Raw genomic sequence first — 18,853 nt, forward strand, 5'->3', positions numbered from 1 at the left:
ATGCATTTTCGCAAGATTAGTTAACAATAGGCATCATTTTCAAGATCAGTAGACTCTCACGTAGATAAGAATTCGGAGGACACATAAGCTTCGGCTAAGAGTGAAACGCGATAGCGTTCTTAGGGTCCTGACTCCTTCACACATTTTTTTATAATTGCGGCTTATGTAACAGCAATGTTTACCTGGAAACGCCGTCGGCGAACGCTATGCACGATGGCGAGCTTTCTGGTAGAAACGCCACCTCTTGCATGGGCCGCGATGCGGCGGAGGTGAGAACCATCTGGAGCTGTTGCATGGAGCTGGGTGCGCCGCTTCGTGGCCTCCGAGATTTGCGCGCGCATATCTCGGACGCCGTGGCCGGTCTATGGATGGTAGAAACGTCGGAAAAAAGGGTTTGTGTTTGCTTCCACGTAACAGAATTATGTTTTCTAGTGCATTCAGATTACAATCCAACGCTATCATGTCCATAGATAGTATGTAAGTCGTACTTTACGACTTTTTTACGTATTTTAACATTGAAAAATTCGATTAGTTCAGTACCACGTCTGCTCTACATGGAGGGTCTGCGTGATTGGTTATGCGTGGTTAGGTCTGCATGGGTCGGAATTATTTTTGCCGAAATGACGGTCGCCGCGGAACGTGGGTGGCGTTACGCCCACGCCCAATTTTCTGTGAAATGGGTCCCTTAACGGTATCGCGTTAACAGACTGACAGACAAAGAACTTTATTGAGGTCCTGGGAGATTAGCGGGGCAGATACACGTTGGGGTCCCCGGCTCACCTCTGGCTGCTCCCATGTCGGAATCGGGAGGCCAAGCCTCTCCACTCCTTCACGGGCCCTCTGGACGGCCGGGGACTGGGTGGTGAGTTCTGCACTTGAGATGGCCTCGTCCAAGTCCTTTTCGCTGGTGAATGTCGTATCCCGTAATGCAGGACACTGCCAGAGCATATGCGCTAGAGTGCTAAACTCCTCTCTACAATCCGGGCGCTGCGGATCAATTTCTGTGTTAATACTGCTTAGAAAACCTCGCGAGAGATAAGACCTCGTCTGAAGCATCCTAAGCGCGATTCGTTGAGATCTACATAGTTGTGGGTGTGGAGGTAGGAAGGGCCTACGTTCCTTTTTATAGTGGGAGATGGTCTCATGGAAGGTTAGTAATGAGTCGCTGTGGCCTATCTACTCCAGATCCAATGAACCCCCATCGCCGTCGTGGTGCGTGAGTTCTCGTGCATGGCGGTGAGCAATCTCATTGGGGTTTGGGCAGCCCGCCAGCACGTCGTCACCCATGTGAGCGAGGAATCATGTAATGTAATGCATGAGGTCATAATTGGTCTTGGACTTACTTTCCAGTATCGCCGCAGCCTGTCTCGCAACCATTCCTGGGGTAACAGTCCTGACGGTCGCGCGGGAGTCAGTGTAGATGTACAGCCTTTTAGAATCCTGCATCGCCAGCGCAACCGCCTCCTGCTCTGCTACGTCGGCACTGACAGCGCCTACCAAGGCCGCAGAGAGGAGCTGGCCCTTCTCGCTGGCCGCCTTGACCGCGAATTTACCGGAGCGCCCAAATTGAGCTACGTCCACGAAGAATTATATGCCGACCGTTTTATTTAAGATGGTCCTGGCACGAGCCGCTCGCCTGCCCGCATTGTGCTGTGGGTGAACGTTTCTGGGGAAGGGACCGACGACGTAGATCCCTCTTAAATTCTTGTCCAGCTGAACCATCTCACTCTAACTGTATGGTGGCCGCAAGCCTGCCGCGCCCAAGAGACGCCTACCCACGCTGGAGCCCGAGAGCGTCGTGATCTGCGCCGACCGTTGCGGCTTTATTGGTTAGAGGGTGGTGTTGTGAACGCCGAGCTGCAAAAGCCTGTCCGTGCTCGCCGTGACCGGAATACCAAGTGTCTTTTTGACGCTTTTTCGCATCAGCGCATCAACTGTTTTCTTGCTGCGGGGGTATGAGCGATTGTTTAAGGGTGCACGAGTCATTCATTGTCCTACATGATGGGCAAATTTCTCGTTGGGTAGTCATAGAAATGATTCGATAACATATCCCTTACAAAAATGGTTGTTGAATTTCCATTGTTGATCTGTTGTACTATCATTGATTCCATAGAAACTCCACAAAATTACAACATTCATTGAGCCAGCACCATGATAGTTCAAGAAAATTTTTATTGACAACTACACAATAATTTTTTATTGATGAAATATTGTTCAATTTCTATTGTGTAATGCCAACAACTGGACCGAGTTAAACAGGCGACATACAATTTACACGAAACAATAAACATTAGTTTAGGTTCCTTAGTTTAGGCTACAACATGAAATGGCGTTATTAAGCTGGCCAGAGCTTCAACCAATCATTATTAAAAAATTTGTTGCACAGGCAGTTGTACGTTCAAGTGCAGAATAAAGGCCACTGCAAAATAATGCACTAATGCGTTATTAATGCAAAATAATGCTGTATTGAGCCGCTGCAGCGCCAAATGCACAATCTCCAGATAGGTTCAACTTATTTTAATCATTGTGGATATTGCAATGTGCGCTATAACTGCAATGGAAGACATGAAAAAGATTGAGTGTAGGTGATTCAGTGTAAAGCTTGAACATTGTACTACCAAGGAAAGAAGAGGTTCATCCCACTGGGCAATGTACAGGGTACTTTTTCTTTTTCGCTGCACCAAATTTTTAAACTTGCAAAATATAAATCACGGTAATGTTACGTTTACCATACGACTGCACAGATTGGCGGCCTCTAGATACAGAGGAATTGCCGCACTTACGTACGTAATTAGCAAAGTTACGCTAATTAACTTTCTAATTATCAGCAATAGGTGGCTACAGCAAATGTGGCAAAGGTGGCTCGACACTACCTATCCCAATGATCAAATTTTGAATAGTGGATTTCATGTGGGAGCTTCGCGAACAATTAGTTCCCCTTGGCAGGCTTTTTGAAATCGAAACTGGCTGGACAAAGAGCGCCTTTGTCGTCGGCGTAGCTTCATTTCTTCCTCAATGCATGCAGAAGCATCCGGAATACTGAGAGGTAACCGGTTCTTGAACTTTTGTTTCGAGTCTATCGGTACGTCGATGTACGGATCCTACTGGACCTTACCAAAATTTATATTACGTGGCATCACAAGCTACCACAACAATACAGAGCCTGCGGAAAGGCGACCTCGGGTGAATTTACACTATTACATTACGGCAAAATATGCAACAAAATTCAGTGTAAGCGCGCCCACACGCCGATTGGCAGAGGTCACGCGACGAACTACATTGATGATGATGATGATGATGATGATGATGATGATGATGATGATGATCGGCACCAAAAACCTTTGAAACAGGGCGGAGACAAATAGTCTCTTACTCTGCTTGATTTATTCAGGTTTTACATCTACATATAGCGACCGAGACGCGACTCATACAGACTCATGTTCGCATCAGCAAGCGCGACCTGCCCGTCGTCAGAAGAAAACATTTGTCGATTGATGCCATTCACTTCTTCTCGCGCCATCGTTGCCGCGTAAGGTAACCTTCAGAGCATTGGTTAAGCAGCACAGCTTTGCCACTGCATTCGCGCGGCTGCAACAACGAGCACTTAGGGAATGAGCCAAACCAGTGGTGAATCGCCACCATTTGCGACTACTCGCTTCGTGACAACTTGATGGATTTGTTGCCTTCGAGATCGAGACGATGTGCGTCACGGAGGAAATCTCGGAGGCTATGCTTCAACATTGCCATCGATACTGAATCATTGTTTCAACGCAAATAATTGCGATTTGCGCAGCAACATAATTTATTTTATTACATTTTGTGTATAACTGACAGCTTTGCAAAAAAATTATAGGAGTTCTTCCCGAACGAAATATTTTTGAAAGTTTTTACCAAACTTAGCGAAATGTACAAAAGTTAACAAGCAACATTGAAATTTGTTTCTTTTTTTGCGTGTTTGGTTGTTTGGCATTTGTTTTCGTCGCCATTTTGCTTTTTTGCGTTGCGCGTTGTGTGCGTCGTGAGCTGTAAGCATGCGTGTGCGTTGTGATCTGCTGTTGCGCGACAAGAGACATTTTTGCCAAGAGCGTTGGGACACGAAAAGCTGAATGTGCCCGTCCGTCCACTGGCTGACGCGGAGGTATGCCACCGACTGGCCTGCGTGGAAGCGTGCATGAAGAATGGAGCGCCGGCTGACCCGACGGTAAGCACGTTTCTTGTCTGTATTCGCGCTTTCCAGATACGCTAGCGCCGCCGCGCGGATTTTTTCGGAACCCGGGAGGCGGTGATGGATCTCCCGCCCACGCGGTTTCTGCAGCTGTGTTGGCGTTTTGGTACTCTTTGATATGGGGGAAAAAAAAACAACAGTCGACGAGCGAAGAGCAACCGCATGTGCAGTGTGCCACAATGCACAAATCGTGCAATATTGGGAAAAGTATTGGGAAAAGCACCACTTTCCAAAAAAAAAAGACAGGAAGTTGTGGGTGATCAAGCTCCGCGTCGGGAAGCAAGTGAGCGAAGAAATAGTCATATGTAGCGAGAATTTCAACAAAAACTTCTTTTGGGGCCACCTTGGTGAGTGTACTTGACTGTTGCTCAATGATTTCATTTTATTTTTGTGGCGAGCTCTTACGAAAGCGGCTGAAGAGAAACGCTGTGCCTTCGCAAAAGATCCCGCTGCGGTCCCACGAAGCAAGACTGAGACCATGGGGTAACTGAGACCTAGCGTTGGCCGAAGAAGGCCCTCTACAGATTCCCAAAGTAAATTTAAGTACACAAGTGTCACCGTTTATTAAGTTTTCTGCCTGCACTCGCGCTGTTTCGGCAAATACCCTGCGACGGTGCCTGACGCTGCGTCGCGAGCATTGCAAACTAGAGAACCTATTCCGCAACTGTTCGTAGTCGTTTTGTGTGAGAACGAAACAGGCGGTCTATGCACACGGCGTTCGGTGATTCTTTTTTTTCTTTTGCTGTATTCAAAGGTGTGTACTGATCGGGGGTCGAGCGCACGTGTTTCTGATTTTGTAGTTTTGTTTGGTCTTAAAGTATCTCTTCTATAACAATGTTGCAAGAAACAAGGACCAGGACTACGTACCTGAAGCGGTCATTGATGAAGAATGCGCATGCGAGCTTCCCTACAGCACGCGAAAACATTAATCGTGCTGTAAAACGGGGCGCGCTGGCACACGTCATAGTGTCACTCATATATTGTAAATCGGCACTACTGAAATGTTTACGTATTATCTGGCATCATTAACAAGCATTCCGTATATAAGCCGGTGCGTCGAGCCATTTATCTCATCGTGAGTGCACCCAACGTTTACCTTATGCAGCGGCATAAAGCCCATACTGCGGTTTGTTTACATCTGAGCGCTACCGATTAACTGCTTGGTGTCAATTCTTGTACATCGCGTATAGGTTACGAAGCGTAAGGATACATAGTGACCTTTACGGCGCCGGTTACACTGCAGACTTGAACTTTTACAGTATGCGGCGGGCCTCTCACGGCGCTTGTCTGCAGGCAGAATTTCTCGACCTGAACAGCCGCGCTTGTCGTCTTTCGTATTTCACACCATATTATATGGCCAGCGTTAAACGTAGCCTCCTCTACAACACATCTCTGCGTTTCCTTAGCAATGTTAAGGATCGCGCTTAGAGATACCAGAGGCCCGTAAGCCGCCTGCTTCTGCAGATGCGCACGCTTTCGTATCGCCTCCATCACCTCTATCCCCGCCATATTGCAACGTTCTCCACGCCACCTATAGGCGCTGGAAAGTGCGAATAACTGATCGGCAACGTTCTGACTGGTGTCGTAGAAGTCGCGGGGCGCTTTTTTTGTCTCTGGGTGTACGTCGGGCAGACTTGCGCCTGTGGCGCTCGTGCTGTGTGAGTCAACCACTCCGAGCTGTATGTCTGATTCACGCGTGGTGCACGGCGTCGGTGTTACAAAACATTTCGTGCCGGGCCGGTCCCGGGTGCATGTGTAGCGTGTTGCATGCTCATTCGGTCCATCAAGCGCCAAGGTGGGGTCATGTCTGTTTAAGCTGTGTATTTAGCAGCCTGGCCTATTCGTCTGTACTACACGGTAGCCAAGTTTATCGCGAACTGAAATGCACGAAACCACTTAAAACAAGGGCGCCTGTTCCTGTGTTGTCATGCTCGTCCCCACCCTTTGCGGTAGCTTAGTGTTGCACCACTGGCCTTGAGGCCGCAGGTGCAACTCCGGCTGCGGCAGCCGGATTTCGATGGGGCGAAATGCAAAAAACGCTCGTGCTTGGATATGGGTGCTTGTTAAAGATCGGGGTCGTGGTCAAATTTAATTCAGTTATACACTGCGGCGTACCTTGTAGTGAGATCGTGGCTTTGGATAGTAAAATCACAGAATTTGAATGTTTTACTTGCTTGACCCTGTTTTAAGTATTACCGTTGCAGCAGGACCCATGCACAGCCGTTTATATGAAAATCGAATTGGCGGACCGTCTTTTCCTTGTATTGTCATCAAATAATCATGCAGAAATGTCGTGGCCGATATCGTGTCATCTCTAATAAACGCGGATCGTCCTATAAAACAGGCTGGTTGATGTTAGCGAATCGAATGCTACTGTGTTGTAAAAAAGTAGAAAAAAAAATGCCTAAAGCGCATGTGATTGACGCCACCAGTTTCTCTCTCAGCCCTGGGTATCTTTTTCATGTTGCAAAATTATTTCTGTGAAATTATTTGTGTGCTCTGGATATCTTAAAGAACAAGATTTTACTCAAACCTGTAGTGTATTAAGACTTGTTAATCCGGCGTTACTATAAATATATGCCTTCTTGCAAAAAAGAAAGAAAAAAGGTTATGAAAGCATGCCTCTGAATACGAGAGAAAAGATGCAACCTTTAGACCAAATCTGGCTTATTTTTCCCTTCAGAGGACTGACCCAAATTCCTACTTTTATGTTCGCACAGAAAAGTGCCTTGTCATAAAGATGTAATATCAGACACTTTCTTTTGAAATGTTTTTCTCTTAACCGCCCTGTGAAAAACTGTTGGTAAAAGAATTCGGTTCTTGCTATTTCAGTATACCTAAAACATATGCAGTGAACAATAAAAATATTCAACTAATTCATTCAGTCACATAAATAAAATACATTGCTAACACAGTAGCTGGTAGCAAGAAACACTTGGTTACATAAGCATCAAGCACTTATATACATTTTTTGTTATTGATGGCATTTCACTGTGTAGCTGATATGTAATACTGCATTTATAAAATACTTTAAATAGTGGCATCCACAGCATCTGGAGAAGAGTGCAGGGCCCATTGTGTCTGATACTAGTGCAAACTTGCGTGACACATCAACAGCAGGCAACAATCTTACACCATCTGTTTAATGGTTTCTGTGAATATAAAAAAGGATCTTTAAGGCCCTTCCCTGCATGTGCGAATGTACTTTGCCACACCGAATAAACAGTGCTAACATAACAAGAACCAGTTGAACATGCCCTTCCACATCAAACGTTCCTGTGTACACGCCCTGTAATATTTATGGAAGTATAGGTGTCGAGGCCCTCTAGCCAGTTTATGTATGGAACTCCATGACTCGGGACAAAAAAGCACACTGCAGCAGTGTATGGGTCTGGTAGTATTCAGTCCGTACTAGAATTTATGAGGAATATTGAATACTGAAGCATATTTAAAAAAACTTAGATGTATTGATCATACTGATTTGTTCCCTTTTGCTGCTTGAAAGAAATACCCATTAATTTTTTTAATAATTTTGTCAATAAACATGCCTATTCTTGAATTCAAAACAATCTGTGCAGCATGTGTGAAGACCTGCAACACTTTAATGGAAGGCTTCTCGGCTTCACTCGACTATCACGAAGTGTCATGCATCCGACTCATGTTAAATGCCAGGCTCGCCAAATCACGCTTCAGTGACTGATGCACAAAAACCGAAGGGTCGCAAAATTCATTATTAAGTGTGAGATATTTTGCTGCATAAGGAAGTAGCATTTGGTGCTTTATCGCTGAAATGGTTGAAGTACATATTACTTTTATTCAGCGGTTGTATTGCTTTCTCATTATGCAGAAGCTGGCAAGAGAGTGAAGAGGCTACGAAAAATCCTCAACATCGAGAGCAAGCCAGAAGAACCAGTAATTGCTTGCACACAGGTACGCTTATTGTGTGCTGCCAGTTGTTCTCCCTTCTTTCTTTTGCTTTCTTTTTTGGCAATATAGTGCATTTGAAATGATTCCGTGAACAAAGCAAGATTAAATCAGTGTTTCCCAACTTCTGGCCCCTGGAATCACTTGACATAGCGAAAGGGATCTGTATGGATCAATTAATGATTTGCAGTTGATCTTGCGATGTGTGACTATGACTAAAATTGATATCTGGGCAGCATGGTGGCAGGTAGCAAGCCGTTGCAGGAAAGTTGCTGGTGCTTTATGCTATTTAGCAATAATTAATAATGATCGTGTACGAGATCACGCTCACTGACGACAGCTTGTGTATCTGTGGGCAACCAGCCGGCAACTACTAAGTCCACCTCTGAACAACTTATATTTGTTCGCACACGTGCACATGTGCTGCAGTGTCAGTAACTGCAAGCAACTGTTAAAGAAATGCCTCTGCAATGCAAACCATGCAACGGTGCTGCAAGACATTTGTTTTTCTTCTGCTGTCATTTATGGCTTGTCCTTTTGATGATAAATTGTTCACCTTTATGCTCTGTGTGATCAAAAGTGAGCTTTTAAAGTGTCGCTTAATTTTCTGTGTACAGGTTGACATTGGTGGCCGGACGCTGATTGATAAGAACATCCTCGATCAGCTGAGCCAGGCCTGTGACTGTACCAGTGGCCGTGGAAAATTCGTCAGGGCACTTTTGCACCACGTCTTTACTGATGGTGGGCTCCACAGCAAGCCGCTGCTTGGGGGAAGAGCTGCCTACGTGGCGAGACGGTTCAAGAGGAGGCCCTCAACACTGTATGCGTGGAGACCGATAGGTGTGTACGCTATTTTAATTGTCATGTAGTCTTAAATAATGAAATCAGAACATGCATATAAGTTGAAGAAAGGCTATTTGTACAAACTGTACTGTTAGCAACTGGATAAAGTATAGTAAGTGTTCCTAATATTTGGTGTAGAAAAACAAATAGTTCCCTTCTTTCATTATTTACATTATGGCCACAAAGTTATGCACAAATTTTAGAGGCCTGATAAAAGAAATGATTGGTTGAGCTATAGATTGATCACAGCTGCTTAAAAGATACTGATGGGCTAGTTGGTGAGCCATGATATTGAAGCAGCACACTTACATCTGACACATACGCGTACACATAGAAAGGACATACACAGGCGCTGGACTGCACATTTTACAATATTGCTTAAAGACGACCCGTCTTTTGTAGTGCCACTTGAGAAGCACACGTGCTCTGAAGGCAGTGAGGTGTGACAAGAGCGAGAGTAAAACACAAAAAAAAACAAATAGAGGTGACATTTTTGGATTCCCACCCTGAATAATCAAAGTCTAAATAGCGGCACGCTTTTTCAGAGAATGATACCAAGGTGCAGCCGATAGACCTACCTTTCCATTTGTCAGTTTCTGTTGCTTTGTTTGTTATGTTCCCTGCGCAAAACTTCCGTATCTTTCAGGACAGGTTTGCAGCCCCAATCCTTGCAATGAAAGGCTAAATGACTTGTATCTTTAGCCGTGCAGGGATAAATGTGCATTTAGCCTTGTATATTCAAGCACCTGCATGTCTGCCCAGTGTATGCCTTGTTACAGGACAGAAGGATCCTATAAACCACTCTGTCTGCACAAGTGACATAGGGCTTTCGATGGTTGATTGCACAGGGACTTGTTCTTTTTTTTTGTGCCATTCACCTTTTTGCACAGGATCAACAACTGCACAGGTGTGGTAAACACTACATCAACGCCTGCCCTTTGACCAATCTTTTGCAGATTGTGGGAAATTGTGTGTACATAAGGTATGACTGCGTTGTCTTGACAGTCCTTGTGACTGCAGTGGATCCGCTCACTTTTTTGTGTTTAGTAACCTGAAACGTATCAAGAGCTTCGATGGATACCTAGGGCTCCTGAGGCGGTTACCTTGTTTGTGGAGCTGGTTTCACATTTGTGATGGCATGATTTTTGCAGTGCGTTAAGAAAGCAAGAGCGGACAATCGCCCTCTTCACAAGCTTTGAATGTGCCGATTGGTAGGGAAGGACAGATTTGTTGCTCCTTGGTTCATAATACCAACATACACACCAATGCAGTGTTTTATAAATGCCTCACGTCATTGTTACTAACACATAAGCTACATATCAGCGGTTTTATTAGGTTTTTAGACCCTGGTGCATATGTATCCTCTGATCAAATCTGTTGGTCTTATGAGCCAAGGAGCAACAAAGCTGTCCTTCCCTACCACTCGGCCCATTCAAAGCTTGTGAAAAGGGTGACTGTCCACTCTTGCTTTCTTAACACACTGCAAAAAACATGCCATCAGAAATGTGAAACAAGCTTAACAAACCAAGTAACCTGCCTCAGGAGCTCTGGGTATTCATCGAAGCTCTTGATCAGTTGCAGAATGCTTACATAAGAAGACAGAAAAGGCGAGCGGATCCACGCACAGTCACAGGGCATTACAAGCTGGTCATGCCTTATGTACTCACAATTTCCCAAATCTGCTAAAGATAGGTCACAGGGCTGGCATTGATGTGGTGTTTTGCGCACCTCTGTGATTGTCGAGCCTCTGCAAAAAGGGGAATGGCGCGAAAAAAGGAACAAGTGCCTGTGCAATCAACCACTGAAAGCCCTGTGTGAATTGTTCAGAGAGAGTGGTTTATAAGCTCCCTCTGTCCTGTAACAAGGTATACATTGGGCAGACGGGCAGGTCCTTGAGTGCGAGGCTAACTGAGCACAATTATCACTACATGGCTAGATTAAGATCACTGAGCGTTTCATTGCAAGGATTGTGGCTGCAAACCCATACTGAAAGATACGGAAGTTGTGCGCAGAGAACACAAACAGCAAACGGGAAATTCTTGAAGCAATAGAAATTGACAAATGGAGAGATAGGTGTATCAGTTGCCCCTCAGTATCATTCTCAGAAGAAGCATGCTGCTATCTTGGACTTTGGTTATTCATAGTGGAAATCCAAAATTTTCATCTTTATTTGTGTTTTTTGTGCATTTTATCCTGGCTCTTGTCACACCTCACTGCCATCAGGGCATGTACGCTTCACAAGAGACACTATAAAAGATGGGTCTTTGAGCAATAAAGCAGTAGTTGCAGTCCGGCGCCTGTGTATGCCCTTTCTAAGTGTACGTGTCAGATGTAAGTGTGCTGCTTCAAGATCATAGCTGGCCAGATAGCACACATGTATTCCTAGGTCGACTTCTGCACCAGCTATTTCTGATGGCACATTTTAATATATGCTCGGCGATTTGCTATGCGCTGGCTATCTTATAGCTTTGTTTCTTTACTAAGAAAAACCTGCACTATTTTTCAGGACTTCTTGGGTTAACTTAGCGCTTATTGTTATTATAAAGTGTCAAATATATATGTTGCATGAAAGGTTCACTCTAGCAGGAACTTAGTGAATGCACAGAGAGAAAGCGCCCCATCACATTCGTGTGGCAGTCACGTTGAGCGTGGAGCTGATTTAGTTCATTTGCTGCATGTCTGACCACCACTGCTGTCATGTGTAAGCAGCAGGCTGCACCTACTTTAAAGATGAATGTTTTCTCTTAAATCAATTAAAGGGTGACAGGAAGTAGTAAATTCCAGATGCAATGTTTTCACTTGCTATGTTCAAGCTTTGCATTGCCATAGTGACCATCAGATAATTTAAAACATAATGCTATTTGTAACAACACTTAATCAAGGGTAAAACGAAAATATTACAGGATTTTTGGGCAGATAATTCGAGCATGAAGCTAGTTTAATCTGCATAGAAGCTGACTTGTATACTTTTTGTCTAGCAGCTTGTACAAAGCTCTGGCCACATTTACCATGACTCCTTATACTGTTATAGCTCCTTATGCAGAACATCAGTAGTACATGGATTAAACATGAAAGCTTCTAGTAGATATTTATTTCTTAGTTTTGTGGTTTAAATAATCACTATTGCCTGCTAATTTAATTTGCTAAAGCTGCACATTGTTTCATTTACTCATATGTTTTCAGGATACACCTGCTCAGTTTCCGGGAGCCAGTGTTCCGTACATCAAGAAGAGCCTATCCTTGCTTCTTTCGTGATAAATAAAATGAAGTAAGACCATGCCTTTTCATATGCCTTCTTATTTGTTACTGCTGGCTGCACCTCATATTCAGCCTCAGTAAGCATTATCTTACATGAAGTCATTGCATTGAGGACTGAATGCAATGACAACTTTATGAAGATGCTGCGCAATACAATGACAACCCAGTGGAAAAATAGTACAATGAAAATCCAATGAAGATCCCATGAAAAAACAACACAATAAAAATACCATGGAGAGCCCATGGAAATACACCACCATAATACTCCAATGGAAATACAATGGATTCTCGGTGGCCACTTTTCCATAATCTCTCAACAAATCCTCCATCAAATGCCAATGGAATTTCCACAATTTTTCTGTTGATGGTACAATAAGATATCGATGGAAAATCAATGGATTTCCAACAACATTTTTTGTAAGGGATGTTATGCGAGAATGTGTGCGCGTACATATCGTCAAGCTTCTTTTCTCAAAAGCATCCCGCCAAAATGCGATGGCACTTGGCCCTAAGGTGAGTCTATCATTACGCCGAGTTTCATTTACTTTTCATAGTTAGGTAGTACACAGTGAAGCTATCAAGTGGAATTTCCGTCTGCTCTCAATGTATGGGCTTCTACCGGAGGAACCAGCCCCATGTTTTTCTGCTAAGATAAAGCTCTAGTCCTTCCAAGTTTCATTAAGGTAATTAGCTAAGAAGTATGCTACATTGCAAATTGCAAACGCGTTTTGTTTCGTGCACTCCTTTAGACTGTGCCATAGTCAATCGTGTTTTGTTTCGCGCACACATTAGGCTTTGCTGTCCAACCACGTTTACAATTTAGGAGTAGGACGACAGCTTTGCTGGCATTCCACCTTCAAAGAACAGATTGACCCCAATTTTTTTAATTTATTTATTACATACTGCAGAACCCTGAGTCCAAGAACGTGGGCAGTTTAAATATTACAGACATAATTCAAAAAGCGACACAGGAAACTGTTTCGAGATTAGTGTGATTCATGGTAAAATATTAAGCGCGCACAATTGTCAAGGACACAGTGAAGGGGGACACAGGAGCCATTTTTTTTAACAGATTAAGAAGGTTCAACCAGTATTTAAGAAAGCAAATTGATTTTCAGTGATTGCCAACCGATGGTTGGCTTATGCATTTTTAGCGCACTTTTTGATATGAAATGCTTCTGTGATTTCACGTGTTAGTTTGTTTTTATCTGAAAAGAAAATGTCAGTGTTAAAAAATACCGGATCACAATGACATAGGTTACAGTGGTTCGACAAGTGGGAATGGTTTTCTTTACCGAGAGAACGTTCATGTTCTTTTAGACGGGTGTTTATGCACCGACCGGTTTGTCCTATGTTCAAGTTGCCACAAGTAAACGGAAGCCGGTACACAACACCTATTCTGCATTTTGTGAATTTTTGATCGTCTTTTAGGCCTAGCTACATTTTTTACCCTATTGTCTAACTTATTGGTAATAGCTTGGCACAGTTCTTGCACCTTGTTAGGAGCGCTGAAAACAACTTCAACGGCATACCGGCTGGCAACATTCTTTAGACCATGAGAAAAAGGATGGACCTAAGGTACAACTGCAAGGCGCTTTTTGTTCGTGCTAAGCCTGTTCCTTGAATCCGTGGGTTGTACACCCTTTACTATTTTTATTACCTATTCGGCCGCTCTGACTATAATTTGTTCAGGGAATCCTACCGAAGCTAGTCTTGTTACCTGATTGACAAAGCTTTCTTTTATTCGGTGGCAACAACATTTTACTAAAGCAGCCCGAAGGCAAGACACCGCAATTCCGCTTTTTACAATCTTCGAATGCCCTGATTTGTGCTGTAATATGGGATTTTTCGATCTAGGGCTGTACATCCAGCATGTGTGATCGGGTAGCAATCGCAGACAAAAATCTAGGGCCAAACAATGAAACCCTGCTTACCTCAGTAAGGAAGCCTTCATTGCGGTGAGGCCACCTTATGTCACTTTGAAAGCTTCCTTACTGAGGCATTAGCGAAGGCTTAGCGACGCCGGCGGTGCCAGCGTCGCTGGAGCCTATCAAGTTCTGCGCTATAATGTGGTACTTTTTTTACGTTTAGTAAAGAAAAGTAGAAGAAAGCGTGCACGCGTCTCTACAACAGCATTTCAATTTAAAAATTATGCGATGATACATCTTTTTATTGAATAATGGTGTTCGCGTAAAGCTCTTAAGAGATAATCTCGAACCCAGACATGCGGCAACCATTCCTTACGTAAGGACGGGTGAAGGGAGCTTTCAGCGTACGCTTGTTTCCTCCATCGGTCCTTTGCTGTAAGAAGGCCTCACGTAAGGTTAGGGAGCGGTCGAAGGAAAGGAACATTTCATTGTTTGTGCCCTAGAAACTGTAGTTCGTTTTCTTTAGCAATCTCATGGGTAAACTTAAGGCCTAGGCTACATTCATGGAACACTTTCAGTACATTAACCACATTACAGCCATGTGCATTCCCATCAAAAATAACCAAAAAGTCATCAACAAATCGGAAACTTTTTGCCAAGCTTCCCAAAGCACTGTGAATACTTTTGTCTACACGAGCTAAAAAAATGTCGCTTAGTATTGTCGCTACCTTGCAATCTATACATATACCTGATTTTTGCACATACATTGCTTCATTCCAACCAACAAAAGTTAAACTAAGATAAAAGAATAGTATTTCCATAAAGCTTTCCACCGGTGCTCCGCTGTCATTTCTAAATTTTACTTCATCATTATCTTCGGAAATATACATTTTAACATTTTTTAACAGCTCTGTGCGGAGAATCGAGAAAGATAAACCTTGTACGTCAACACTGAAGGCGCTGCTTCCCTTTGTTTTGTTTTCCCTCAACTATTGTAGAACAACCTCAGAATTACTGATTGCTAGCGGATCGGGGATTCTTAACGAGGAAAGTTGTTTCTGGATAAACGATGCTACCTGCTGCTGCCAAGTGCTTCTTTCAGTAAGAATGGCTCTGAACGGCTGTCCAGGTTTGTGCGTTTTACATGAGAAAAACACTTCAAGATGCAGGCCCTTTGCTTTTTTGACTGATGCACGTAGACTTTCTAAATTGAGGGAACGCAGTACTTCAATAGCACGCTGTTTTTGTTTGGCAGGCTTAATATCAACTTTCTTGAAATTTTTATCCATAGCTCCACAAGCTTTTTGACGAAACCTGCCATCAGGTAGGACAACAACTCATCCTTCTTTATCGGCGATAAGAACACGTAACCCTCTAGAAGCCAAGTTTCCTGTCACTGGATTGAGCCGGTTGGGACTCACACATGCAGTTTTTGCCATCGCGATACCGTCTACACATTCAGAAACACACCTTGCACCAATATTTTACCATGAATTCGTACCAACTTGCCAAACTATCAGTTCTGCTGCAGGAGATTAGTGTCGTAAGATGTAATACAATTCAAATGAATGCAAAACAACAACGGTATTTGTTTCTAGATTAGTGCGATAAATATCGCTACAATAAGAGAGATGTTAAATGGCGCAACAGTGCTACTTTGGGGTGGTAACAGAGAATAAGATGTCGGGATCAATTCATTCCAATCTAAAACCATTCGTGGATAATAAGAATTCATAAAAGTGCCAGTTCTAGCAAAATAAGGTGTGAGAGGGTTATCCTGGTGGTGCCTTGTGGGTCTGGTTACTAAGCGTGATAGATACGGTGAAGGATCTATCGCAAGTTCGCGGTTAAGACACAGTGAAAAAAAGACAATTCTGAACTGTTTTGACAGTTTTGAAAACTGGAAATGTCATTGGTTTTCATTATTTCCCGCGGAGAGTCACATTGTGAAAATTGGTCGTAAATAAACCGCACTGCTTTCCTCTGTGTACTTTCAAGGCACTTAATGTTTATTAAAAAATTACTCACGTCCGCCCATATGTACCACGAAGGTACAAAGGTAACCCACACAGCTTTCTCAGAAACAAAGTTTCATAGTTGAAGAAAAATTCTTCCTGGTTCGGGATACGAACCCGGGACGAACGCCTTTCCGGGACAGCCGCTCTACCATATGAGCCAACCAGGAGGCTAGCAGATTGCGGCATGAGGGCGAACTAATTGAGAACTCGAAGCGCAAAGACAGTGAATATGGGAAATCAGTTCTACGGAATTCCGCAAGGTGGAGGAACGTCTTCAGGACAAATTTTTCTTCAACTACGAAGCTTTTTTTCTAAGAAACCTGTGTGGGTTTCCTTCGTAGCTTCGTGCTACATGAGGATAGCTGTAAATTTTTCCTTTCATGGACCTTCCTCCACCTTGCGAAATTCCGCAGAACTAATTTTGCACTTAATGTTTAGTTGAGTATTCTGGTTTTATACTCTACTGGCGTTTTGTAATTTAGGTCTGATTAAGGAATAATAGCATGGAAATGTCACATTGCATGGAGTGGTTGGAAGTTAATGTTTTAGGAAGCAGAACGTTTGAAAGGCGGGTGAGTAAATAGTATTAGCATGTATATTCTAAGATAAGTGAGTTGTTAAAGTATTACCTAGACATTTGTAATTGTCAACTTTTTTCAGCGACGATGAACCAAGTCTGTAAGCAAAAAAAACACAAATTTGGCTTTTTACGCATAATAGGGAGGAAAAAAAGTTTTGGCAGTATTATCAATAATCCCCCATTCGTTTAACCACTTCAGAGTGTTATGCAGGCTGTTATGTAGCTGAATTAGATCTGCATAAGAAAAATATTTTAACCAAAACGCAGTCATCTGTAAACAGTCGAATTCGCGCACCAGGAGTTTATATTTACGCTATCGTTAATGCAACCTAAGGAGAGCAGGGAGCCCAGAACACTACCTCTTGGCACCCCTTGACACCCCTCACCCCTCAGACTGACAGAAAGCTGCCCTCCAATGCGAGCGAGTTGCTTCCTGTTAGCCAGGTACGTAAAAAATCCAGTTCATGAAAATTTCCGGAATGCCAATGATTCTAAGCTTTAAATTTCGCTTATTGTACGGGACCTTGTCAACAGCTTTGCTAAAATCAATAAAGATTAAGTCTATTTGGCCGTACGGTCGAGAGATAAAGCGAACGAGCGAACTACCGTTATTAGTTGGGTTATTCTTGAATACCATTTTCGAAAGCCGCGTTGGTACTCTGATAATGCAGCGTTACTTTCCAAACACTTGTGTATACAATTATCAATAATATGTTTTACAAGTTTGCAGCATTGAGAGGTTAGTGATATCGGACGATAACTCTGTATAAGTAACTGGTTACTTCCCTAAATACAGGGACGTCTTGGGCAGTCTTTTAATCTTTTTGCATTTATGCGGTTATGAGTGAGACATGGAATAAAATCACAAGAAATACAAGAAGTTCAGCATATCGCTTGACAAATAAGTTAGGAATTTTTAGGGGACCACAATAATTCGTCGTTTTCAAGTTAAACAGCATATTAAGTACACCAGCATAAAATATAAAATTCACATCTGTTATATGGGGCGATGTGACGTTGCATGCGCACATCGTTCCACCAGAAAACGCACTTTGGAAATAATTGTTGAAGTGCTGAGCTGTGGCATCCCGATCTGTCACTGCCTTTCCGTCAACTCATATTTGGGAAACAGTTTCTCATTTCCTTTTATGTAACGCTGTTTTATGAAAATAGGAAACTATGTTTTGTAATAATAATCTTTGGCGGTGTAAACTGCACGCGGGAGGTTGTCGTGCATCTCTCTTATTTTCTTGCACCGCGCATGCTTCTTTTGAAATCTGTTTGACCTGCTTTTCGGGTGAATTATGTTCGATTCGCCCAAGGCGTTTCCTTGCTTTGTTCTGAACGTAGTTTACCGGGCAACGGTGGCCCATTTCTTTGAACTTGTTCTAATGTATTCGAACATACTCCATCGAAATCAACCAAAGAGGTTTGCATGTATTCGACAATACTTGCGCCATTGGCACTAAAAAATATTTAGACTAGAGTGCAGAGGATTGTTTCACGCTCATGTAGTTGTACTAATGGTAACAATATGTTTACGAGATGGTGATCGGAGATCTCTTGCTCGACTTTCACAGCGTAATCAGAGAAATCTTGACTGAGGAATACCAAAGCCAACACCGAGCTGGATGCATTTTGTATACGAGTTGGTTCGTGGAATACCTGCAACAAGTTGTAACATAATTTCAAACATAATGTTCACATGTTATGCGGACTATTTGCGACAAGGCGTTCCCGGTCTACTCCGCGCGGGCTAATATCATCGAGCAGAACAATTTTGCTTCATTCTTCCATGATCATTTCATATGCAGTTTCGCCTATATATGTAGCGTGGCATCCGGTTGTCTATAAAACGCGTATAACATAAACATGAAACATAAAACTTTGACCCCAGCAAGATGTTTTAACATGTAGGCATTCCAGGTCAACAGTATTGTCCAGCAAAACAGCTTCAACGCTACATTTAATTAAAATTGCCAGACAACCATCCCTGGTGTGCCGGTCTTTACGATAAACTTTAAAGCAAGGCGAAAAAATGTCGTTATGGCATGTTTCCTCGTTCAGCCAGGTCTCTCTTAAAACAGTTTTATGAGGATCATAGTCTAGCAGCAAGATCTCTAAGGTCTCGTTTTGC

At 43.2% G+C, this 18,853-nt stretch overlaps 1 long non-coding RNA gene across 1 annotated transcript; it reads left to right on the plus strand.

Annotated features, from left to right (window-relative positions):
* The first annotated feature begins 4,052 nt into the window (after positions 1–4,052).
* On the plus strand, positions 4,053–12,269 carry LOC139050070 (uncharacterized). Its single transcript, XR_011508771.1, has 4 exons — positions 4,053–4,201; positions 8,073–8,155; positions 8,767–8,989; positions 12,176–12,269. It is a non-coding gene; the product is annotated as an uncharacterized lncRNA (long non-coding RNA).
* Positions 12,270–18,853: the final 6,584 nt, after the last annotated feature.

The sequence above is a fragment of the Dermacentor albipictus genome, chromosome 9 (assembly GCF_038994185.2).
Source record: "Dermacentor albipictus isolate Rhodes 1998 colony chromosome 9, USDA_Dalb.pri_finalv2, whole genome shotgun sequence".
Taxonomy (NCBI): Eukaryota; Metazoa; Arthropoda; class Arachnida; order Ixodida; family Ixodidae; genus Dermacentor; species Dermacentor albipictus.